The sequence below is a fragment of the Vipera ursinii genome (assembly GCF_947247035.1).
Source record: "Vipera ursinii genome assembly, chromosome: 1".
NCBI classification, from domain to species: Eukaryota; Metazoa; Chordata; class Lepidosauria; order Squamata; family Viperidae; genus Vipera; species Vipera ursinii.
Window position 1 is genome coordinate 34,138,476 of NC_139512.1, and position 27,827 is coordinate 34,166,302.

The 27,827-nt window shown below is 38.2% G+C and overlaps 1 protein-coding gene across 1 annotated transcript in view; it reads right to left on the minus strand.

The window, feature by feature from the left end:
- TRAF3 (TNF receptor associated factor 3) overlaps positions 1–27,827 on the minus strand; it is a 113,766-nt gene that overhangs the window by 45,983 nt on the left and 39,956 nt on the right. The window contains exon 3 of the mRNA XM_083360234.1: positions 19,734–19,849. The gene's annotated coding sequence lies outside the window, so the exon portion shown is untranslated. The remainder of the gene's footprint in view (positions 1–19,733; positions 19,850–27,827) is intronic.

Sequence of the window (27,827 nt, forward strand, 5' to 3'; positions counted from 1 at the left end):
ATCTGGCTAGAGTATCAGATAAGGACAACTGTGTGCTAATTAGATAATCCTTAAAGTCACTGTTTTTTGGCAATGGACGAAGACTGATTGTTTCCAATCCTGTGGCCATGTGTTCTTTTCCCAAATTTTCTGGCACAAAGCTATGGTGGATATGGATGGTGCAGGCCTCAGCAATTCTGAAGGGATGGTTGGACCTTTTTGTTTAGCAACTGGATCATTGCCCACATGACATTTTCCTAAAGGATGGCTGGTCCTATTTCTGTATCCCTTTCTTCATCATCCTTGGGAGGATGGGTCTCTTTGTTGCAGGCATAAAGTTCTTCTGTATATTTTCACCATCTGTTCTTGACACCTTATGTTCAGGAAGAGGTTTTGTTTTTGAAGATGTTTTTATAAGTATCAAATGGTGTACCATTTACTAAAGCCAGGTGTGCAATGGCACAATTTCATATTCTAACAAAGTATTCAAAATTTATATGTATTTAAAATGAACTAGATTAAAAGCTGTTTAGTTTTGGATTTAACTGGTAATACATAGTAAGAGCAGCAAAAGGTTAAAACATGGTTACAACATGGAAACAGTTAGAGGAACAATGGTATGGTAATCACATCCTTAAAATTGCTCATTTTGACATTAATTTATTATTGATCAATAAATCAGAACTAAAATATATTCTTAAGCTTTAAAGTTCTATCGTACATTCAGTTTTTCCAGTTTACATTTCCTTCCTGTGAAACAAACATTCTAAGATTCACTGATTTTCTAATCATTCACTAGGATCTGGGACATGACATAAAAAAAGTCTGTATGTTTGGTCATAGATTTAGTATTTGTTAACTATTCCAGTTCATGCAGCCCTGGGCCATGTTACAAAAAGCAAAAATGAAAAAAGTAAAAAAGTAAAACAGAAATAAAATACAACATTAAATAAATATAAGTATAATGATGATCTAGAATCAATCAGAATCAAAGGCACTGTGAAATAAAATAGACTTAAGAATTTGAGGAAGGAAGGGGCCCAGCAGATCTACTGGATATGGGAGTGGGAGAGACCATGGCGAATGGGTGTTGGAAAATGCCTGTTGCTTTATCCCCAACTCCATGAACTTCATGAGATGGGAGGATTCTTAAATAAGACTCCCTAGATTTTCAAATTAGATAAGAAACCAATTCTGGAAAGGTAGTGCCTGATGAGCCCCAGTGCTCCAAAGATTATGAATATGAATAAATGAAGTCTGGAAGAGAAATAAGATGACTCACTGAGCTTTTCCATGTGAATAGTTGCATGTAATTTTATGATTAATAACTTCCTGCTATGTTGTTATCAATTAGGACCTGCAGGACTAATGAACTAATATTTTTGATTGACAGTCACAGAAAAAAACTCTTATACAGAAAATAGTCTTTTGAATGACTCTATGCTCAGGAAGAGCCAACATCAGCATTTTTTCTACTTTGCATAATTTATATTTTAGAAAGACTGAACAGCAGAAAGAGCAGCTTAATCAACCCTTCTCATTTTTTCAATCACAATAGCAGTCTTTCAAACTTGCTTTACATTTTAAATAATGAGGTGGAAAAGATGGAGAATTTTGTGTCCAATCTTGCTGAGTCCAAAGAGGTGTTGGGGAATCAACAGCTGATTTAGTCATCACAGGATGTTCCTAAAAATTCATTTTCTAAATGAGATAAGCAGGAAAAGTAAGTATGAGCTTTACAAATTTACTAACTCTATATACACCAAATTCAAGACCAGTGAAGAATAATTTACCATTTAAGGAGCATTACCACAGAAAACTGCAGGAACACATAGAAAATGCACATTCATTAGCGGATGTGAAGTATTCCAGATTTGCAGTATAGGTTCAAAAGGATCCTTTTATTAGCACATTTGGAAACTGAAATTGAAATATTAGATATTACAGAGAAACTGATATAATATTGACATTTTTACTTCATTGCTTGGGGTTTTTTAAAGTGTTTATTTACAAAAGGCAAAGAGTCAAATTCAGAAACAAAAGAGTCTGCATGGACTTTATTTAAGTCTGGAAGTTGGACTGCTTCCATATTTTCAACTTATATATAAATTGAAATTTTATTTTATAAAACCAGATACTAAATACTGATTTTCAGGCAATGCTGATAGCCTAAAGAATGTATTAAGATACAGAAAAATAAATCCTAAAACAGGAGGAAAATTAATGTGTTTAGGTACCACATTAGGTTTCCGATTATGAACTAAATGTTTAAAAAACAAAGAAGAAAAAGCAAGGATATCGTAGCAGGGGAATTCTGTCCAACCTCTACTTTAGGCCAGGTGTGGGATGCTCAGAATGGAGCAGTTGCCAACATTCTATGCCAAGGTCCAAATGCTTTCCCTATATGCATGCATTGGAGAAACTGAACCCTAATCACTGCAAGAAGCATAGGCACAACCATAGGTGAACCTCCTCCTTGACCTTGCATCATAATTGAGCAAGGCCTGAAACCTAGGAGAACAGATTTTCCTATAACTGTCAACAAGGTCTCAGTTATGTATACCACATCTGTGCATCTTTCCATTATATATGGGTAAGGTCATATTTCATAAAGATCTGGTGTTTATTAGCAGCAGCCTGAGCCCTGGGTACCTAAATTCTGGTCCCTATGCCCAGGGATGAAAAGCTGGCTTTGAAGTACATATGTTCTTTTTCCTGCAACAATCTCTCTGTGAGAGGACACCAGCAGTGGTAAGGACTGCACCATTACTATTTTGAGGAGACAACCATTTAAACAATGATGTAGCTGGAGCAGACACAGGAAAGCTTGGCTCTGCAGTGCAACACCACAACGGAGAGAGAGAAAAAAGGAGTTAAAGACTTAAAGAGAACTAAAAAAAAGGAAGTGATGCCAGGGAAAGTCTAAGAGGGCAAGTCCCTTGGAAAGGGGTTTTTCCAGTCACAAGGAACTGGAAAGCCCTGGAGTACTAGGCTGTTATCTGGGAGGGGTTGAGGCCAGAAAAAGAGAGGGGATGTTAGCCTTTCATACCACCAGCATTTTCACTTACTCCAAGCCGTAGATGCGGCAGAAGCTGAAGTTGAGGCTGAAAGCAGCACAGAGCAACAATAACAACAGTACAAAGGGTCAGAGGGAGTCAAATTGGAGCATATTAGATACACAAACTGCCAGAGAAGGTCAAACCAGAGGAGATATGCCAAAGAGGACTGAATCAGAGTAACAGGATAAACCAGTGATCAAAGAGTAGGCTAGATGTATCAAATGCCAGAGAGTATCAATCAAAAAGAGCTAATGCCAGGCCATTAGTACTAGAAAGCCATTGGCAGAGGTGTTGAGAGCCAGAACTAGAGCCCAAGCAGTCTTGGCATAATAGCAGCTTAAGTCAGAGAAGGTCAGTGCAGACAGAAAATAAGTTAAGACTACAGCAGCAAAAGTAGAGGCAATCAGGATCTATAATGATGGTCAGCCACACATTAACAAGAGAGATGGCAAAAAGCCAGGAGAAAGGTCAGTAAAAGTCTGGAATTGACACATAGAAGAATGAAAATTTAATAAAAGAGATTATAATAAAAAATACAGTAGTAAGTACAGGTAATCCCTGAGTTACGAGCGTTCACTTAATGCTCATTCCATATGGTGTAGTAACAACAACTTGCACCTAAACATCGGCAAGACGAAAGAGATGGTGTCAGAAATGGTGGAACCTTTAAGAGAATTGTTTAGGACAATCCAATTGGGAGGAGCTGATTCCGAAGGAAGATCAAGATATTACCCAAGCCAAAAATTATAGGCCAATATTGCTTTTGAATACTGATTACAAGATATTTGCAAAAAATTTAGCAAATAGATTAATGAAGGTAATGCAGCAAATGATTCAGAGTGATCAAACTGGATTTATAAGTGGTAGACAAATGAAGAATAATGTGAGACATATTGTAGATCTATTGGAATTTTTGGATAGAAATAACCAGGTTTCTGCAGCACTGATCTTTTTGGATGCTGAAAAAGCCTTTGATCAATTGGATTGGCAATTTTTATTTAAGGTATTGGAGAAAATGGAGTTTGGGGAAATTTTTTTACAACCTATTAGGGCAATATATCAGAAGCAAACAGCTCAAATAATAGTTAATGGTAGTTTGACAGAAATATGTAATATTGAAAAGGGTACAAGACAGGGGTGTCCGTTGTCACCTTTGCTGTTTGTTTTAACATTGGAAATATTATTGATTAAAATACGAGATTCAAATAAAATTAAGGGAATTAAAATAAGAGATCAATATTATAGATTGAGAGCGTTTGCGGACGACCTGGTTATTACAGTTAGTCAACCGACTTATTCAGTTGTAGAATTGATGGAGATAATAACGTCATATGGGAAAGTTTCTGGATTTAAGATAAACACACAAAAAACTAAAATATTGTCTAAAAATATGACTATAGAACAAAAGGTTGTTTTAGAAGAGTTAACGGGATTTGAAATAGTTAAAAAGATTAAATACTTGGGGGTATATCTTTCGGCTTCAAATGTAAAATTATATAAAAATAATTATGAACTGTTATGGTTAAAAATACAAAAAGAGTTAGATGGTTGGAAAAAATTACAATTATCCTTACTGGGAAGAATTGCAGCAGTAAAAATGAATGTTTTGCCAAAATTTTTATTTTTGTTTCAAATGATACCTATACTTAAAAAGGATTCAAATTTGGAGGAATGGCAGAAAGGTATTAATAAATTTGTTTGGGCAGGGAAAAAACCACGAGTTAAATTTAAGATAATGCAAGATATACGTGAAAGAGGTGGTCTTAAAATGCCTAATCTTGAATTATATTATGAGGCTGCTGCTTTATCTTTAATTAGTGATTGGTTTAATTTAACACAAAGGAGATTATTAAATCTTGAGGGTTATGATTTGTTATTTGGTTGGCATGCATATTTATTGTATGATAAGAAGGTGGATAATGTTTTTAAGATACATATATAAGGTATGCTCTGTTGCGAGTATGGAAAAAATACAGACATAAGTTAAATTATAAAATACCAATTTGGGCAATACCTAAACATGCAATAGAAAATATAAATGTTGGATTTAAACATGATGTGATTACATACAAAGAAATTTTAAGGATGGAAAGTTTGATAAGTTTATACCCTGTATTCAGCTCTGGGAGTGGGGGGGGGAGGAGAGGGTAAGGGAGGGTAAGGGGGAGGGGAGGGGGAGGGAGGGAGTTCTTTCTTTTTAAAAATGTACTGTAAAACTTTTCAATTAAAAAAAAAGAAAGAGATGGTGTTAGACTTCTGGAGAAAAAAAAGGAGGAACCTGCCCCACTTTACATCTGGGAGGACTGTGTGGAGAGAGTTTCCTCCTTTATATTTCTGGGAGTCTACCTCTGTGAAGATCTGACCTGGAAAGTTAACACAACCCAGGTGGCTAGAAAGGCCCAACAGAGGCTTCACTTTCTTAGGGTCTTGCGGAAGAACAGGGTAGAACAACGGCTTATGACCCTCTTTTACCGGTCTACTATAGAGAGCGTCCTCTCGTATGATATTGTGGTTTGGTATGCTGGTCTGACAGCCGCGGACAGGAAAGTATTACAGAGGGTAGTGAGCAAAGCACAAGACATTGTGGGCTGTCCCCTGACACCACTGGATGACATCGCCAGGGCTCGTTGCCTTGGAAGAGTGAGGAAAATTCTCAGGGATCACTCACACCCTGGACGGTATCTCTTTACTCTCCTAAAATCAGGTAGGATATATAGCAGTATAGCCAGCCGTACCAACAGGCTGAAAAACAGCTTTTATCCGTGGGCTGTTAGGCTTTTGAATGGGATCTAATCTCTGTGAACTTATGCAGAATTGACTTGGGAGGCCGGTGTGTGATGTAGTTGGTTCACATGGTGTGGTAGGATGGAGGGTTTGTTGTCACTGTGTGTTGGGGGGAGGGAGCACGGGGGGAGGCTCAGCTAATCTCAATGTACACATGTTGTACTTTGACAATAAAGGTTTATTTATTTATTTATTTATTTATTTTATTTTTTAACTGATAAGCACCCTCTAGAAAAACCCAACATTATGAATATTGCAGCACTACAGCAGTTGTTCATCCTTACAAACTACTGCAGAGGCTCTGCAACATTCACCCTATTCTCCCCCCACTCCCCCCAACTCCTTCCCTCTCCCTTCCTGCTGCGCCAGATTCACCTTGAGAAGATGTGTCTCCTCTTTGCCACAATTTCTGCCTTTGAGGGAGAGGAGAATCAATGGAAGCTCCTGGATGCCGTAATATTGCGTGAGTTCAGGCACCCATCCTTTTTGCAAAGAATGGCTACCCAGAAACTATCATTTTTTGGCGCAAACTCTGTGCTTGTCTCCTGCTCCCACCCAACTCCTTTCCACCACCACCGGAACACTTTTTATATGAACAGAGAACTTAGGGAGATGGGGACCTCTGTCTGTGTGTAAATGCAACGCTTGAAAATGCAGCAAATTGCTGCGTCTCCAAGGATCCCATATGTGCTCAAACACCTTTTACCGAATGGAGACCTTGGGGAAATGGGGAGTCCCATATGTGAGCAAATGCAATGCTTGGAAACACAGTGAATCACTGCATTTTGAATAGCCCCAAAGGCGCTGAAACACTTTTTATCCGAAAGAGACCTGACAAGAGATAGGAAGCTCCATGTGACTACCAATGAGGCACTTCAGAAACGGACCATTCCTTTCTGTTTCTGAACCACCCCATTGGCAGTCACACAGAGCTTCCAATCTCTGTCAGGTCTCCATTCAAATAAAAAGTGTTTCAGCGGCAGTGGCTTGGGTTTCTCCGCTCCATCCAAGTAGAAGAAAGTGGAGGCGCAGAACAGGATTGCTCTCAATAAGGCTGGCACACACAAGCAAGTAGCACACCTGCATCTTCTTGAGAGCAATTTTGCTCTACTCCTCTGGTTTCTTTTGGACAGAGCAGAGAAACTCAAGCTGCTGCTGCCACTTGAGTTGGAAAGATGACAAGGAGAAGAGCGGCCAGAATTTGTGCTACTGGCCAGTCAGGCAAGGAGTAGGTCAGGCAGGCTGAGTGGCTGGCTGGGGAGGGGAGTTTGTGGTCACTCAGGTTGCTGCCCCTGCCGCCAGCAGCATGTACACAGGTGCAAGGGGATTCACTCTGTGATGCCTCCCCGCTCAGTTGAAGGCTTTGTCCCTGCCCTCAAACTAAGGCAGGCACATGCAAGCGAGCAGCGCACCTGGGCCATGGAAGGCATTGGTTCCTGTGCCCAGCTGACTCCAATCCCATAGGCAAGCAAACACTTCCCCCGCCCTAGAATGGAAGCTTCTGGGGGCCATGATCTCTTTTGAACTTGCACAATATTATAGCACCCAGGAGCTTCCAATGTCGGCATGAAAAGCATTTCCAAGCTGACTCTCCTCTCCCTAAAAAGGAAAGAAACTGCGGCAGAGAGGATTTTTGCAAGGTATGTGAGTCCGGCACGGCAGGAAGGGAGGGGGAAGCATAAAGTATCTAGTGGGTCGGGAAGGCCTTGGGGGCCTGTCCCATCACTATGCCCTCCATGGCCTTCCCCACTCTGAGATACCTCATGTGCACCTAACGAACCGTGCATTCACCCATGCATTCGATTAGCAAATGTGTGGGCCAAAGCAAGGAGTGATCTGGTTTGAGGTACAAGATTCACTCCCACAAATTTTCAAGTTACAAATGAAATAGGCAGGCTCCATTACATTCATAACTCGAGGACTACCTGTAGGTTCCAATATGAGTAGGGGCTGACTAAAAATATCTTGGCAAACAAGCTATAAAGAAAGAAACACCAGCAAGTAAACCAGTCTTCTGAATCTCTCTGGGGAAGAAGACTACCAATGAGTGCTGTGAATGGCAGCTCCTCCAGTGGTTTCATGAAGGTTCAAACCCCAGAAACAGAGGAAGATAATATTTTTGCTCTTAATAGTAGCAGAACCTTTCATAAGGACACTAAGCCAGCTAAGTGATCAATAATAATAATAATAATAATAATAATAATAATAATAATAATAATAATGATGATGATGATGATGATGATGATGATGATGACGACGACGATGATGATGGAAGGGATCTTGGAGGTCACCTAGTTTAAACCCCTGCTCAGGCAGGAAACCCTATACCATTTTGGTCAAATGGCTGTCCACTCTCTTCTTAAAAATTTCCAGTGTTGGAGCATTCACAGCTTCTGGAGGCAGGTTGTTCCACTGATTAATTGTTCTAACTGTCAGGAAGTTTCTCCTTAGTTCTAGGTTGCTTCTCTCCTTGATTAGTTTCCATCCATTGCTTCTTGTCCTGCCTTTGGGTGCTTTGGAGAATAGCTTGACTCCCTCTTCTTTGTGGCAGCCCATAAGATATTGGAACACTGCTATCATGTCCCCTCTCGTCCTTCTTTTCATCAAACTAGACATACCCAATTCCAGCAACCGTTCCTTATATGTTTCAGCCTCCAGTCCCCTAATCATCTTTGTTCTTCTTCTCTGTACTCTTTTTAGAGTCTCAACAACTTTTTTACATCGTAGTGACCAAAACTGGATGCAGTATTCCAGGTGTGGCCTTACCAAGGCATTGTAAAGTGATATTAATACTTCACGTGATCTTGATTCTATCCCTCTGTTAATGCAGCCTAGCACTGTGTTGGCTTTTTTGGCAGCTGCAGCACACTGCTGGCTCATATTTAAGTGATTGTCCACTAGGACTCTGAGATCCCTCTCACAGTTACTACTATTGAGCAAGGTACCCCCTTGCCTAAATGTAGAACCTTAACTTTTTTCGCCATTGAATTTCATTTTGTTACATAGCACCCAGCGTTCAAGTCTGTCCAGATCCTCCTGTATCTTAATCCTGTCTTCTGGAGTGTTGTCTATTCCTGCCAGCTTGATGTCGTCTGCAAATTTGATGAGTTCCCCATTTATCCCCTCATCCAAATCGTTGAAGAAGATGTTGAAGAGCACTGGGCCCAGAACAGAGCCCTGGGGCACCCAACTACACACTTCCCTCTATGTAGATGCAGTTCCATTGAGGACCACACGCTGAGTACGGCCGGTCAGCCTGCTATGAATCCATCTGGTGGTGATTCTGTCTAACCCGCATTTTTCTTTCTTATCAAGTAGAAAGTTGTGATCTACTTTATGAAATGCCTTACTGAAGTCCAACTAAATTATATCCACAGCATTCCTCTGATCCACTAATTTTGTCACTTGGTCAAAGAATGCAATAAGATTTGTCTGGCATGATCTGTTTTTGACAACCTCATGTTGGCTTTTAGTAATGACTTTGTTTGCCTCTAGGTGCTCGCTGATTCATTGTTTGATTATCTTTTCCAGAATCTTCCCAGGTATTGAGGTTAGGCTGATAGGTCTGTAATTTCCTGGATCCATTTTTTTTCCTTTTTTGAAGATGGGAACTACATCAGTTCTTTTCCAATCCCAGTGCTCCAGGATCTTTGAAAAATATAGTTCAGTGGTTCTGAGATCACATCTGCTAGTTCCTTGAGAATCTTGGGGTGTAATCCATCTGGTCCATTTTCTTGCCTATCTTAACTTGTGTTTCTATTCTGTTTTTTATGGCACTATTTTTGATAGGTTGGTCTGTTTTTTCCTTTATGTAAAGACAGATGCAAAAAATGAGTTAAATAGTTCTGCTTTCTCCCTGTTGCTTGTCACCTTCTTGCCACTTTCCCCCACTAATGGACCAATCATTTCCTTTACTTTTTTCTTGTTTTTTACATGTTGAAAGAAGCTTTTTTTATTATTATTGACTTTGGTCACAAGCCTTAGTTCATTTTGAGCCTTAGCTTTCCTCACTTCGTCTTTGCAGGCTCGGGCTATTTGCTGATATTCTGCCTTAGTTATGTGCCCCTCTTTCCACTTTCTATACTGTACTTGTCCTTTTTATCTTTCAATTTGTCAGAGAGTTCTTTATGCAGCCAAGCCGGTTTCTTTTGAGAGCTGTTATTTTTCCTCTTCGTTGGTATTGTGCTAGACTGGGCTTTTATTATCTCACTTTTCAAAATTTCCAAAGCTTCTTGGCTTCCGGCTTGTGCGTGCGGCGCTTCTGGACGCCAAGAACAGTCTGCTTCCTGCCGTCCGTTCTTTCTTTTTTGGAAGACCCTGAAAAGGGTCGAAAATTGCCCTGGACGGGCAACTACCAAGAGGACACCTTCCCTGTGATCGTGGAAGGGTGGCAGCCCTCCGCTTGAATCCGGGACAACTACTTTGGCCTGAAGAAGAAGAGACCAGCCATAAAGATGGCCGATCATTAAGCCACTCCCTGCCGAAAACCAAAAGCAGTACCTAGCACTAAGAAGCAATCTGGAGGACCTAGGGGAGATTTTACTTTTCTTAACTATTTTCCTGTGGGACTTTCCTGAAAATTTCTTTCCTCACTTTTTGAAAAAATGGCGAATATCTACTCTGGGAACAAATCTTAAAGCCTTAAAGAAATTCAGGTAATTCAGCAAAGAAATTAAGTAATTCTATTTGTATTTACTAAAAGGTTCCTATTTTTTGGTGCGGATCTACTACCCTATTTCCTCTCTAAGCTGTGAATTAAAGAAAAAAAAATTGGACTAATGCTACAAAAGTTTTATATTAATTTGGGGAAAAAAGAAAAAATTACACTGCATTTTATATGCTATTGGTGACATCTTGTGGCGAAACCTGGTACAGCAAGTAAACCTTTCTCCTGTTGTGAGAGCTGACGGAATAACAGAGCAGTCCTTGACATTACTTTTAAAGATAAGTGTGGGAACAACTGTCACTGAAAACAACTCTTGGAGGTGGATAATCTTTGACTATTATTAAAATAGCCTCCATGGAAGATTTAACTGCAAACAACAATGAAATGGATGAATATATCCCACCACTTGATTATAAACTGATATTGGACACGATTTTGGCAATGACAGAGCAAATCAAAGGTAAACTGCAAGAAAAATCTGACAACTTAAAGCCACCAAATCAAATTCTGACCTTAAATGAGGAAATAATAATTCAAGAGCAAATAGAAGTGGAAACTAACACTAAAATAGGAGAATTCAAAGAACAAATGCAACCTACAGAGAATCTTAAAGTCCAAACTTCAATGTAAACTACAAAACTTACAGCAACTAATCAAATGACAACCATCACACCAGCTACTACTTTCTGCCTAATCCAGATGGAATTGGAAGAAGAAAAAGACGTGCCTGATTTAATGACAACTATATTGCATCAATCATCAAAAACTGAATTATTAAAGCAAAACTTCAATGATTACAAAGGGGACACTTTCTCTGCAAAACTGACATTTGGATACTCTCCCTGGATTCAAATAAGGGGTACAGGAAGAAAGGGAAATACATTTGAGAACTTAAAAGATGCCAAAAGGGAAGCCTGATTGGCACAAAAGGAAGGCAAGTGTTAGATTTAAAAAACTGAACTTGTTTCTTTCTTGGGATTCCTAAAGATAAACTATAAAAATAGCTTTCAATGGATTAAGGGGAATCTCTAAAAAATATAACTGATTTAACATTTAGGTTTTAGATTTGTAAGGGAAAACAAAAGAAAGCTTTTAGAATATAATTCTGAACTATATTATAGAATTTGGAATGATATCGAAAGATAGCATTTTAACAATTGATGTATGGTTAAGATGACATATAGAATATATTAGTTGTTACTTTTGAACTATATTATAGAATCTAGAACTTTATATACAAAAGATAGTATTTTAATAACTGTTGAACGGTTAAGACAAAAAATATCTTTCTAATAATTGGTGATTTGTTAACATGAAAACTAGATTTTAATGGTAAAACATAAGAATGTTTTGTAGCGAACAATGTAAGTTTTGTAGGTAAGAGAATTATTCTTTATTGAAATAGGGAATTGTGGGTTACCCAAAAATTAAGCTTTCTTTCATACATTATAGGCTATTCTAGAATATTCTATTGAAATTAGATAAAATTTAAAAACAAGATATTGATATGTATTAGTGAAAATATATTGAAAATTTTGTTAATTGACTAGGTTACAACTAGAAATGTATTAACTTGACTATTTTGGACTATGTGATAATTAAGGGAATCAAAGAGGGAATCCCCATTGATGCAACCTGAACTATTTATAACTTGTTATTTGTTATTTTGACTACCCAACCACTGTATTGCTTCACAAATACATGTATATGTAAATATAAAAAAATCAATAAAACTTGTATAAATTTTTTTTCCAAGCTTCTTGAGTTGTTTTCCTCTTGAGGATTCTCATCCATGGAATCCTTCCCAAGCTCTAAGTTTATTGAAATTAGCTCTCTTAAACTCCAGGACTCTAGTTTGACTGTGTTCTACTGCTTGTGCTTCCATAATGTTAAATTCCAATATTGCATGATCACTTCCTCCCAAGGTTCCTGTGGCTTCAACACCTTCTATCATTTCATCTCTGATAGTGAGAATTAGATCCAAAATGGCTAATCCCCTAGTTTTCCTTCTCTACTTTTTGGGTAACAAAGTTGTCTGCTAGGTTTGTCAGGAATCTGTTTGATCTTCCATTTGGTGTGGAGTTTGTCTCCCAGTTGATGTAAGGGTAGTTAAAGTCCCCCATTACTATTGTGATGTGCTTCCTACATACCTTAGTTAGCTGACTAGCAAAAAGTTCATCTATTTCCTCTGTTTGGTTGGGTGGCCTATAGTATACACCTATGGCAATGTCATTTGCCCCCCTTTTATATTGACCCAAATGCATTCAAGTTTACAGTTTTCATTATTGTTGTGCTCTATTTCTGTAGAGATGTAGTTATTCTTATATAGAGGGCAACTCCACCTCCTACTTTATTTGGTCTGTTTCTTTTAAATAATTTAAATCCCTCTAGCTGTGTGTTCCATTTGTGGGTTTCATCCCACCATGTTTCCGTAATGGCAACAATATCATATCTGCCCTCATTAACCTGAATTTATAGTTCACCCTGTTTGCTGTTCATACTCTGTGCATTGGTGTATAGACATTTGAGTCCTTTATGTCTGACCCTCTCTCTCCTTTCTACATAACCTGTGTGGTGCCTGAGTTCCCCTATTGTCTTACCACCTATTTGGTTAGTGCACTTTGTGTGGGACTTGCTAATAGAAGTTTAATTTTGCTTGACAGCAAGGTTGATATTCTTGTCCACACACACATCTATGTTACATGCATTGATAGCCCTATAATTTTTAGATTGGCGGGGACAGGGATGTTCTATATCAATTAACTCACTGTCCCCGCTGTTTAAATATTCCTCCAGAAAATCTGTGAATTTATAGCCGAGTAACTCAGTCCCTTTCGTGGATAGATGCAGACCATCTCTTTTGTACATTTTTTCATTGGACCAGCTACAGACATGGTGACTAATATAACCAAAGCCTTTTCCTTTACATCACTCCTTTAGCCACATATTAAATTCTGCTATACACTGGCCTTTTCCATTTTTCTCCTTATACACTGGTAAAACTTCTGAAAAAGTGAGCCTGCAGCCTATTCTGCTGAGTTCGTGCCCCAAGCTCTGGAAATCATTCTGCACAGAGAGTACATCTTTTGGGGACAGATCGTTAGTGCCAAGATGTACAATAGCCTCCACATCACAGTCCTTGCTGGCATTCTTGATTATTTTAGAAATACGCTTCTTGTCCCTACTGGCAGTAGCACCTGGAAGACACCTGACCTCTTTCAAAACCTCTATGTCCTTTCCTAAATTTACATCCCTTATAATTGAATCACCAACCAGAAGGTGGCTTCTCTTTTTGGATGCCTTTCTTGCATGACTGGTGTGTAATGCCAGATTTGCACTTCTCCCTGTCGAAAACAAGGTTTTCATCTTGGACCACGATCCCCTGCTTATTTGAGATATTATCATACCTTTAACTGTCTCCTTAATGTCCCTATTAAGGTCAGAAAGGGCACTGTATCTGTTGTGCAGGGACACAGCAAACGCTTTGTGTTTATGGTTCACAGATCTCACCCTGCCAGATCCCACAGTTGTCCACACTGCCCTTCTCCTGCAGGATCTTTGTGGTAGAGGGAGCTGATAGCACGAAGGCTCAAAAGAGTAGAAGGGCTGAACTTGACAACTAATTTCTGCCTGAAGAGCACAGATTACAAACCCTAGATAAATAATCTGTCCTTGTAGACTAGTGATTTGTTTACAGATAGGACAGTTTCCAAGTTTGAAAAAGGTACTGCGAAAGACAGCTGCAAAACAAGTGTTGCACTGAACTAAGCCAGACATTCTTAGATACAAGGAATCTCAGATACACTTGCCCTGAATGTACCACTGCTGTTTTCGATTTTTAGTTATATACAGCTCTGAGCAGTTGAAATACTGCTCAAAAACAATGAAGATCTAATCAGGGCCCCAAATGCAGTTCAAATACAATGCAATCCAATCAGGGCCCTAGCTACTTTTCTGGTGCAGCCTTCCCAAAACTTACAGAATGTAGCACTTCCCAGCAGCTCTGAGCAGTTGAAATACTGTTCAAAAGCGATGCAGATCCAGAGCCCCAAATGCAGTTCAAATACAATGCAATCCAATCAGGGCCCTAGCTACTTTTCTGGTGCAGCCTTCCCAAAACTTACAAAATGTAGCACTTCCCAGCAGCTCTGAGCAGTTGAAATACTGCTCAAAAGCGATGCAGATCCAATCAGGGCCCCAAATGCAGTTCAAATACAATGCAATCCAATCAGGGCCCTAGCTACTTTTCTGGTGCAGCCTTCCCAAAACTTACAGAATGTAGCACTTCCCAGCAGCTCTGAGCAGTTGAAATACTGCTCAAAAGCGATGCAGATCCAATCAGAGCCCCAAATGCAGTTCAAATACAATGCAATCCAATCAGGGCCCTAGCTACTTTTCTGGTGCAGCCTTCCCAAAACTTACAAAATGTAGCACTTCCCAGCAGCTCTGAGCAGTTGAAATACTGCTCAAAAGCGATGCAGATCAAATCAGGGCCCCAAATGCAGTTCAAATACAATGCAATCCAATCAGGGCCCTAGCTACTTTTCTGGTGCAGCCTTCCCAAAACTTACAGAATGTAGCACATCCCAGCAGCTCTGAGCAGTTGAAATATTGCTCAAAAGCGATGCATATTATTATCTAGACCCGTACCAATCGGGTTTCAGGCCCGGGTACAGCACGGAGACGGCATTGGTCGCTCTGGTGAATGATCTCTGGAGGGCCCGGGACAGGGGATATTCCTCTGTCCTAGTCCTATTAGACCTCTCGGCGGCTTTCGATACCATCGACCATGGTATCCTGCTGTGGCGTCTCAGGGGATTGGGAGTGGGAGGCACGGTTCTTCGGTGGTTCTCCTCCTATCTCCTGGGACACTCGCAGTCGGTGTTGGCAGGGGGGCAGAGGTCAACCCCTAGGTCTCTCGTTTGTGGAGTTCCTCAGGGGTCGGTCCTCTCGCCTCTCCTGTTCAACATCTACATGAAACTGCTGGGTGAGATCATTCGTGGTTTTGGAGTTGGGTATCATCAATATGCTGATGATACCCAACTTTTCATTTTGACCCCAAACCACCCCAGTGATGCCCTCGCTGTGATGTCCCGTTGCCTGGAGGCGGTTCGGGTCTGGATGGGGAGGAACAGACTTCAGCTCAACCCTGACAAGACTGAGTGGCTGTACATTCCGGCATCCCGGGACATTCAAAATGTTCCATCGCTCTCTATGGGGGGTGAGTTTTTACCCCCCGTGGATAGGGCTTGCAACTTGGGAGTCCTCCTAGATTCACGGCTTACCCTAGAAGACCACATAGTAGCCGTGACTAGGGGGGCTTTCGCTCAGGTTCGCCTGGTGCGTCAGTTGCGGCCCTATCTGGACCGGGATGCCCTGTGTACGGTCACTCATGCGCTCGTGACCTCTCGTCTTGACTATTGCAATGCTCTTTACATGGGGCTTCCCTTGAAGACCACTCGGAGGCTCCAACTGGTACAGAATGCGGCCGCGAGTGTTGTCTTGGGAGTTTCCCGGTACTCCCATGTTACACCTTTGCTCCGCGAGCTGCATTGGTTACCAGTTGTCTTCCGGGTGAGGTTCAAGGTCTTGGTGATGGTTTTTAAGTCCTTACATGGCATGGGTCCGGAATACCTCGGGGACCACCTGCTGCTGGTGTCGACTCCCCTCCGCCCTGTGCGTTCCCACAGAGAGGGCCGCCTCAGGGTGCCTCCGGTCAGAGAATGCCGGCTGGTGGCCCCCAGGGGGAGGGCCTTCTCTGTGGGCGCCCCGGCTTTATGGAATCAACTGCCGGTTGAGCTCCGGATGGCACCGGATCTTTGCTCCTTCCGGCGCGGGTTAAAGACCCATTTATTCGAACAAGCTGGCCTGGCCTGATGGGGGAAATGTTAGGGTTTTAATGTTTTTTATATTTTGATTGTTTTAATTTGGGCAACAATTTAATCCTTTTTAACTTTTGTACTTCTATTTATATGCCCTGTTCACCGCCCTGAGTCCTTCGGGAGAAGGGCGGTATAAAAATTCAATTAATAATAATAATAATAATAATAATAATAATAATAACAACAACAACAACAACAACAACAACAACAACAACAACAACAATAATAATAATAATAATAATAATAATAATATCCAATCAGGGTCCCAAACTTCCTAATCACATTAAAAATTATTCAATCCCACTACTTTAGGAATATTAGAGACCTTCAAAACAGTGAGCTTAATTTGACATCCGTTGAGTTTTACATCTTTCGGACTTGAAGAAATTTTAAAGAATTGGCAAAAAGCTTTTTATAAAAGGAGTTTGATTTTAAAAAAAATTAAATGGATTTAAAGATTAGAGAGATATGGAACAATGCTTATTATTTAATTATAAATATGTTTATTTAAAAAAACAAATATTTATAATTAAATAATAATTTTTAAATAATTAACTATTTCCTTTCAATAATTTCCCATTCAGTTATATTATAATAATATACTCCCATGGGAAATGACTGAATCATGCTAGCAACCAAGATTTGATGACAATTGCAAATGGACACTAGAGGGAACTAAAGGACCAGGCAGAAAAAGAGTTAAAGTGCCTAAGCTAATTATAACTTTTTCTTATTAAAAAAAGTATTTTGAAACATGGATTCAAATATTAATAATATCTCAGAAAGGATACAGATTTCAATGGGCAGACTTTTAAAAGATGATGAAAAAACATTTACCCGAGTTTGAAGGCATGGAAGACAACAAAATTGAGATTACCCAAATGGAACTACAAAAGACAAATCAAGAAAAAGATATGGATATGGAACAGCTGCACAAATAAATTCTAGACGATGCCTCTTTACAAAGGCTGGTGAAAACTTTAAAGACTGCTTATAAATGCGGTCAGATGCAAAGAATCAGGCTCATTTGTTAGACTGCAGCATCGGAGATTTTTTCCCCCCAAGCCTATACCCAAGAATCTAGTCAAGTAAAGTTCAACGCTAAATTGGCACCAGATATATGTGAACGGAATTCAGGAATGTTTGGACTTAGATCATTTGTGGCAATGTAAGAACTCTAAACTGATGACATGCTTAATTCCATCCCCCTCAGCTTTGCCTATTCTACACAAAGTGTGATAAATGATCAACTCTTGTCATGTGATAGGAATGATTTAATGATCAAGACTGTGCAGAGCAAAAAGGAATATAAAGTTGGACTATTTGATCATGGAGAAATTATTTGTTTGATATTTCTGGTAATTCCTAATGGACTTTTTGCTGAACTAGAATTAAAAACATGATTTCTAGACTGTGTAGAAATAAAGGTTACGGTATGGGGAAAAGAGCTTTTTTTATTTGTAACTTGGGTGTATATTAAATTACATTATGCTTGATGTGAAGAAGGTTCAATTCAATTCAATTCATTTATTTAATAATAATTAAATTATTACCAAAAATATAATATTATGTATATAAAACTAGGTGTAGAAATTTTGGAGAAAAATAATCATAAAAGTTGGATAAATGAAAATAAAATGATTAAGAAATATAGATTATAATATAATTAGATACAAAAAGGATAGGACACTAAAAAGCAGAGACATCACCCTGCCAACAAAAGTGCGTATAGTCAAGGCTATGGTCTTCCCAGTTGCAATGTATGGCTTTGAAGGGTGGACCATAAAAAAGGCTGAGCGCCAAAGAATTGAGGCCTTTGAACTATGGTGCTGGAGAAGACTCCTGCGAATTCCTTGGATTGGAAGGTGATCAAACTGGTCTTTAGAAGGCCAGATCCTGAAGTTTAAACTCAAATACTTCAGCCACCTAATGAGAAGGAAGGACTCACTGGAGAAGAGCCTAATGCTGGGAAAGACTGAGGGCAAGAGAAGGAGGGGAGGACAGAGAATGAGGTGGCTGGATGGAGTCACTGAAGCAGTAGGCGTGAGCTTAAATGGACTCCAGAAGATGGTAGAGGAAAAGGAAGGCCTGGAGGAATGCTGTCCATGGGGTCGCAAAGGGTGGGACACGACTTCACAACTCACAACAACAGATAGGAAAATACAGTTTTAGAAATAATATAGAAATAAAAAATCTTAAAATAAGAAGCCCAGAAATAACAGATAAGTCTGAAGAATAAGTTTAAAAAAAGGCCCACAATTCTATTTGTAAAACATATCTTTATTTTTAACAGATAACAAAATATTAAATTCTCTACTGCACTAGCAGGAGGAAAGAAAATCACCTTTTCTCTATGGATTGCACTATCACTCCAAAAAACCTATAACAATCCCTAGCACCTCCTGCTATATCTACATCATTAAGCCCCAATCAAATCACTCCTAAACATCAAAATGTACATTACCTGCACCTGCCACCTACCTATCTCATCAACATCAGCTAATAAATACAGGACATTTCTATGGGCTTAGTTTGTCTTGTAATGCCTTAACTTACACAATATCAACCCTAACTCATTTCACCTGCCTATCTTGTAATTAGTCCCATTAGCCTTTACCCTTCAATAATAGAAACAAATCTTCCACGTTTCCTAGGAACTCCCGTTATCTGTACACCTTCAGTATTTACCAGATAACAGTGCCCCCCTGCCACAATTTTCTCACTGTGGAGTAGGAGAGTTCCTCAGTAATTTCCAATTTGTGCACTGGGCATGTGATATTGTCTTACTTCCTATTCGAAAACCCACTCTAACTACAAAATATCTGATAAGACTGGTATTTATCCTCTTTCCTTTTCACTGGTTTTTGCAAGTTAATCTCCTTATCAGAGTCCAAGTCTCTGACTCTGCTGCTATCTGTCTCACTGACCTCTCCTGAACCAGAAGCTCAGAGTTTTGGAGTTGGACTCCAATCTCCACTTTGATCTTCTAAATCAGTGGTTAATGAAGGCAAGCTGCACTCCTCTTCTGACCATTTAAGCTGGACATACTGCCAGTAAAAGTTCACCTCTGCCATACCTCCATTGCTACCTGAGAAAGCTGGCTTTTCCATTGCAACTCTTTGTAGAGGCTGAACCAAATTCATTGTCCGTAATCTTGTTTGTTTTTTTTAATCTGATCTATCATTCCTTGGCTCTTCCTTTCCCTGACTGTCCAAGGTGACACAGCTTACTTCCATGGAGGATTAGAACACAGGTCTCCCCTCTTAGAGTCCAAGTCTTAACCATACAATATGCTAGCCCTCATAACGTCACTTCTATTCTGAAATGTTAGTAATGTTTATTTCCCAGAACAAAATAGCTTACCTCTATGAAAGATGGAAAGGATAAGACCATCTAAATTTGATCAGAGGAAAACATCAAAGAAAAATGAACACTTAGGCTGCTCCAAGTTGATGTCATCAAATGTGGATTCTTTTAACCTAAAGATACAGACAAACATGTTTAAACCCACATCCAAAATACTGATATATACAGAATCCTACAGAATTAAACATATCTGGTGAACACATAATCAGACTGTCCTCCTTCCCACAATTATTAAGTGTGTCTTTTTTACTCCTTTAAGTTTTTAATGAGTTTTTAATCTAAGACTCAAAACTGCCTACAGTCACAGGTCAGCAGATATATTTTGTCAAAGATAAACATTTCCATCCACCTTTAATTTGAAAAAATAAATGCAAAACAAGAAGGCCTAGAAAATAAATAGCTATATCCAATCTTGGTCACTTCACTGGTTATTTACAATAAGAAATTAATTTTCATAGTTCAAAGGTACATTTTGCTAGGAGACAGTTATCCTGTGTTAAGATGGGTGGCCAATAAATTTTATAAATAAATATTTTGAGTTTTTCCACAATGAAATAGAATTGTCTTTAGTTACATGATTATTCTCTAATTTCAGGCAAACATAAAAAGTGAGCAAATCTTATACGTAAAGCAAAATTACATTTCAGAGAAAGGAAATGGAAGAATTTGATCAAACACTATGTTTGAATTCAGAATATCTTAGTATTAGAAAAATGATTTATCATATTAAGGGACTGTATAAGAAATCTACTGATTACAGAAATAATTTCCATTAAAGAGCTCATCCAGCTGATTTCATGAAATCTGCAACTGCAGCTTCAGAAAAAAAGCCTTTTGCTATAAGTGAAAAATATGGAAGTGCTCTTAGACAATAAAGCTATAGGACAGCAATCTCTAATACAACTTTTGCTACATTATAATTTCATAAAATATGTTTTGTTGTTTCTTATTACTTAAGAAACCTATCTAGAAATCTCCATTAGGAGTGTTGGTAGTAGCTCACCTCTATGCGCAACTATTCATTTTAAGTCTCTATTTTCATCCCTATATTATGCAATAAAGAGATTTTGCAACTTTCCTTGAAGATGAAGTCTGTTTCAGTGCCTAGAGTTGCACTGTAAGCACTACAAGGACACAAGGAGTTCTAGTAGTTGGTGACTCACTACCATGAGAAAATGAAATAAATATGTGCAGAACAGAACCCATCATCTCAAAGTAGTTTGCCATATGCAAGGATCAGAAGTGCAATGGAATTTCCAAGATTTATCGTATCCATTAGTTAGCACATGGGGACAACTACTTTTGCAAAATCATCTATTTAAAAATCTAGGAAGGAAGTTCAAGGATCTGAAAACTGAGGCTTATGAGGTCTTCTCCCTACTTATTGTTTTTAAATCCAAGGCACATTTTTATTATAATTTTCTTTTAAAATCAAGAAAGCCAGTAATACGTGATCACTTTTTCCTAAAACTTCTGGTACTTTTCTATTAAGTCTTCCTTATTTTTTATTCATTTATCACATTGTATAACCACCTATGTCACAAGTGTGACTCTGGGAAGCTCACAATTAAAACAGCAGAAGCAATAACAATATAAATGTTCATTTATAAGTCTTGCAGCCGTAAAGTATGACATCACATGACCATGTCATTTAGCAAAGACAATTCTGGCAGTCCTGGATGCCAAGAGAATCACCAGCAATCACATGACAGCGGGGATGGTCAGATGGCCAGAACTCTGAGGACCAGTATTATGTACTACTTGTTCAGTGTAATTGCAAAGTCAGTGAGTGGCCATTAACTGTGGACCACTTGTATTTTTATTTGTTCCTATATTTATTTTAATCCAAACTCTTTACAGTATTTCCAAGTTCACTTTCTTAGACTTGTGAGCAAATATAATATATGTACAGTATCCATAAGGATATAAAAATATAAACACACTAAGACTGCTTCGGATTGCTTATAATGTTTTGAGTTTATGCATTTACGATAACCATTATTAAATGGAGAATTAATATTTTCTTTCTTAAAAAGTCAAATTCACCTTTATTCCCCATATTCTAAGCATTTGTGTATAGACAACAAAGGTCATGAACTTTATGAGCCATGTTCTTTCTGATTATTTCATAATCAGAAAGCTAGAAACCTTAATTATAAATAACAATCATAAATAGACTCCTATGGCAAGAGAAGCTAATCAGAAAAAGAATTAGAGGATAAGAACTTGTTTTAAAAAAAGATATATCAGACTTCTCAGGGGCAATTAGATAAGAAACTGCAGAAACAAGATTTCCAAGAACAGAAAAACTCTGATAAATAGCAAAGTTAATTAAATTATTACAAAAGAATCCCACTGACTACTACGTACAGTATATCTGGTATTAGGCTATTTGCTGGTGATCTTATGAGAATGTGTTTTCACGCTACAGAACACCCTTTCCCTCATTCCTGCAGAAGCCTGGTGCTTCCATTATCCCCTCCCCCTCAGATAGCCAATCCAAAGGGTCTGTTTCTACATTGAATCTCTTTACTTGTGTATGCATAAGTGTTGATTTTGTACATGGTATGTTTGAGTACTCCTCCCTCCAAATTCCTAGAGTGGAGGCCATGTTCCTTTACCATAGAGCCAAGCTTAGGGCATCTAGGCCAGATGATGGCCAAATGCTCTCATAACGCCTATGTGAAGGATTTGATAACTGATTCAGAGCAGGAAAAGTTACCAATAGTACAAAATGCCCCAAAGTCCCACAATATAAACAAAGGCCATGCATGCATTGGCACTGCTTTTCCACCACCAACAATGAGATTCTGCTAGTGTCTTTTGCTGCATGTATAATTAGACATATACTGATGTCTCATAAGCAGATGGAACGAAATGGTGGGGATAATCAGAGACTATTTCTCATTCCCATCCAGTGTGTTCAATTCTTAAAGCACTGAAGGAATGTTTCTAAAGATTCTACAGTGCCCTGTCCAATTAAATCATCCTATAGTTTATTAGATAGGCTCCTTTAAACTGGTCAATCTATGTCATCTCATTCCACCTCACATCCTGGACTAGAAGTTGTGTCACTCATTTATTTATTTATCAAATCTATATGCTTCCCCAGCCCAACTGAACTCTACAGTTATACTTTGTGCTTACCTTGTCACTGTTGTTCAATATTATGATAAGTTATTCGTTGTCTAACCAGTTCATCAAAAGCAGCTCTCAGTTAGGCCATAAATTTTAGTATACTTATCCATAAAAAGTGGTTGTTCTCCAGAAGACGGACTGCCCGTTTTGAGGTTTCCCTGGTCAACAAGCCAATTATAAACCTTGCCCAGTAGGTTAAGAGTTAATAAATATTTATCAATTTTTGGATGGCAAAAGAGTCATATTTATTTTTATATTTATTATGAGTCATCACATCAGTGTGATCTCTTAAATTAAAATCACATAGATTTTCCCTATGATTACTTGGTAAATTAGAAAAAGGACTAAAAGTAACAGAAGGAAACTGATCAAAGATAAATGCAAAATTCTTCATTTAAAAATTAGAAAGTAAAATCATAGGAAGTGCTCAGGAATACCTAGGAATACCTAGTTTGGCAACAGTATTTGTGAAATTAATTGTGTGAGATTCTTGGTCCTCTCTGAGGTTGGTTGTTTTCTTGCAGACATTTCATTACCGAATTACGTAACATCAGTACTAGAAGAGAGTGAGGCTTGCTATCTATTTATATATTAATGACTTGTCCATCAGTGTTGATAGTAGTGGTTCCTTGATTAAACTGTTTTTTAATGTTAGTTTGTAAGTCTGAGTTAATAGTTCCTTAATTGGGGTATTGTCCACTTCTTGATTGATGGTCTTATGGTGTTAAACTCTGCTTATCTGGGTAATGATAGCTCATGAGGCAATGTTTTGGTCTTGTGTTAATAATAATAATAACAACAATAATAATAATGAAGTTGGAAGGTAACATGGAGGTCATCTAGTCCAACCCTCTGTTCAGGCAGGAAACTCTATACCATTTCAGACAAATGGCTGTCCAGTCTCTTCTTAAAAACTTCCAGTGTTGGAGCATTCACAGTTTCTGGAGGCAGGTTGTTCCACTGATTAATTGTTCTGTCAGAAAATTTCTCCTTAGTTCTGTTGCTTCTCTCTTTGGTTAGTTTCCATCCGTTGCTTCTTGTCCTGCCTTCAGGTGCTTTGGAGAATAGCTTGACTCCCTCTTCTTTGTGGCAGCCCCTGAGATATTGGAACACTGCTATCATTTGTTTCCTTTTTGGCTTTTTTATTGTCTCTTTTGAATAGTATGTAGTTGTTGTTAATCTCCTGTGCCTGTTGACGTGCCTGTTGATTGCTGATTTGTCTGAATGCCAGGCTTCCAGGAATTCTCTAGGATTTTTGAATTTGACTTGGTTTAAGATGCTCACAATTCCTTGTTGAAACTATGGTTAAGTCTGTCCATGTGTTGTGAAAGGTAAGTTTTCATCATGTCTTTAGGACTGCTAATTGGTGTCCATGGATGTGTTCTGTTAATCTTCTGCCTGTTTGTCCTACATAGTGGATATTAGTCCTTATACTGTACATTGCAGATGATTCCTGGTTTTCTTCTGGGGCTGCTGTAGTTTTTAATTTACTTAGGATGTTTTGGAAGGCTTTAGTTGGTTTGTGTGCTACAGTGATAACATGTTGTTGTAACTGCTGGTGGTTTCTGACATGGTTTGAATGTACGGCAGTGTTATGTTTTTCTCAGCTTGTGTTGGCTATACTGTAGTAGACTGATCAAGCACTTTTTTAATAAAGTTGTATGGGTATCCATTTTGTTGGAAGATGTTGTATAGATGATCTAATTCCTTTTTCTGATGTCCATGGATTACTGCAATGTGTTTGTGTTCATCTAAATAGTGTTCTTACACAGATTCTCTTGTGAATAGGGCAACATGTTTTCTTCTTCCCTTGTGAATTTTATTCCTTTGAAGATGATGTTGATAATTTAATTGTGCACCATCAAGTCAGTGTGATCTTTTAGTAGAGATGGACCTCCTCTAGAAACCTCTGTCCCCAATATGGCCCTTTCCCAACAGTACACTCATCACCACTATACTGAGTCAATCCATCCATCCATGTAGCTGTCCTTTTCTTTTCATTACACTCCCTAGCTTTACAAATTTCTCAAAGCAGCTGGATTTTCAAGTGTCCTAAATATGATCATTTGAGTCTGAAGGTTTGTAGTTCAAATGAGAATTCTAGATTTATTTGTTTTGTGTTCCATTTGTTGTTGTTGTTGTTTTTTTCTTGGCTATTCATATTCTCAAAAAGCCTTCTTCAACACCAACACTGAAATGTGTTAACATTCTTTCTATTCTGATTCTTTAACTATTATCAAAGGGGAAATCACTACCAACACAGTTTTGATGCATATGTGTGTACACACTTCCAGTCATATTTTCTAAGGACTTCAATATTATTCTACAAAATCCTACTCTGAGGCATATTTATTGATTCTTGGATCCTTTACTATTAATAGTCAACCCTAAAAAAAGCAGAAGCTATCTCCCTCTTCAGTATTTTCATTGACAGTCCTAAAGCTGGTTGTAAAGCTTGTTATTTTAGTCTTAATCTTAGACCCACTGTTCTCCTTGACTTTTCTTACTAGAGCTTGCAGATCATTTGCATTTTCAGCCCTTAGAGAAATGTCATCAGAATATAAGTTATTGATATACCTTCCTCTAATTTAAAAACCATGTATACTCTCCAATCCAGACTTCAATATGTATTCAGCATGTAGACTGAATAAATAAGGACAGACTACATAGTTTTGTCTCACTCCTTTGCCAATCTGGAGCAGCCTGTTTTATCATGTTCCATCAAAAGTACTTGTGAAAATCTAATTACAAACTTGGTATTAGTCATCAGTGTAACACAGTTGCAAAAAAAATGCAATTCAGTTTTGGACTGTATCAACATAAATATAATTTTCAAGTCATGGGAAATAATATTTCCAATTTACTTTGCATTCAACTGAATCCTTCTCAAATAGTGTCCAGTTCTGAGGAGATTCAGGAACAATAATTTGATGTTCTAATAAATAAGATATTCCAAAGCATGTTTAGCATAAATAAATAAAAGGAAATACCCATAACTGAGCTAGGATCCAAAAACAGGTTTTATGAATTCAGGAAGGCTTGATTTTTTTTCCCCAACATCCCCTTGATATATAATCATTTCTAAAAACAGCCATTCATTGGTAATACTGAACAAATGGAAATGACAGGTAAAAGAAATAAAATGAAACCCATCAGTCTAGTAAGAGCCCTTTGTATCAACATAAGCAAGTGAGAGGATGCCTGACCTGCTTTATAAAGATTTCTTAAGAAATATCTAAATGTAACATGAAGCCCCCTTATTTTATTTATAAAATCCCTATACCATCCTTAAAGCCAAAAAGCATAATAAAACTAGTTGCCAAATGATTTTTGAAGCCAGAAAAACATGAAAATGAAATATATTAAAATAAACATTAGGTGCATACATTTAATTTTAATATTAATTTTAAAGCAAATCACAGTGTTACACTGAATCAAATGTGTTAAATATGTTCAGGATAGCCCTGAATAGCAGTTTCTAATAGTGAAACCACTACAGCAAAAGATATCTACCACTTTGTATTTTGCAAATAATTCCAGCAAAAAAGAGGCCATAGAAATAGATTATACACACATTGTCTCAACAATATTTAATTTAGTAAGTGTTCATCAGGATGCTCAGGTTCTTCAAATAACGTAAATATTTAAAATGTGTATCAACAAAATAGGTATCAGAATAAAGAACTGGGGTTCTATTTTCAGATACCAATGTGGCCTTGGGCTTCTCCAAAAAAGGCCTATACAATCATATTAAAAAGAAAGTACACTCTTTGAGTTCTATGATTTTATGTATTACCTGGTCCTTGGCAGCTCTTAAAAGTAGGTATATACAAACTCAGATGAACAACAGCACATGATGTATTATACCATGTCATCATTTATTTTTCAAAAAGAAAGCCAAAATAGAGAAGCCATGTGTGAAAAACTATACTTTCATAGATATGAAGAGGCTAAGTAACAGCCAAGTGCTACTAATCAAATGCTCTTGATCAATTGTTCATCAACAAGTGTGGCTAGCTCTACAAAAGCCAAAGTATAGGACGTTGCTGCTCTCCAGCATTCAGGTGTATATTAACACAATGCCAAACAGTAAATAGATCAGCAATGATCTTAGAGAAGCAATTGTTGCTGCCCATTAATCTGGGAAGGGTTATAAGGCCATTTCCAAACAATTTGAACTCTTTCATTCTATAGTGAGCAAAATTATTCACAAGTGGAAAACATTCAAGACAGCTATCAATCTTCCCAGGAGTGGATGTTCCAGCAAATTTACTCTGTGTAATGCTCAGAAAAATTGCCAAAAGAAAATAAAATAAAAAAAAAAATCCAAGAGTTACCTCTCAGACTCTACAGGACTCAGACAGCATGTTAAATGTTAAAAGTTCATGACGGTACAATTAGAAAAAGACTGATCAAATATGGTTTATTTGAAAAGGCTGCCAGGAGAAAGCCTCTTCTCTCTATAAAGAACATGGCAGCACAGCTTAATCACAAGGGCTCTGGAACAATGTCCTTTGGACAGACAAGACCAAAGTGAAGAGGTTTAGCCTTAATGCACAGTGCCATGTTTTGCAAAAACCAAACACAACAGATGAGCACTAACATCTCATACCAACCATTAAGCACAGTAGCAGAGGGGTGATGATTTGGGCTTGTTTTGCAGCTACAGGACCTGGGCTCCTTGCAGTCATTGAGTCGACCATGAACTCCTCTGTATAGCAAAGTATTCTACAGTCATATGTGAAGCCATCTGTCTGACAACTAAATCTTGGTCAACATTGGGTCATGCAACAGGACAATGGTCCCAAGCACACCAGCAAATCTACAACAGAATGGCTGGGGGAAAAAAGAATAAAGGTGTTGTAATGTCCAAGTCAAAGTCCAGACCTCAACCCAATTGAAATGCTGTGGGGAGACCTCAGGAGAGCTGTACATAAACAAATGCCTACAAAC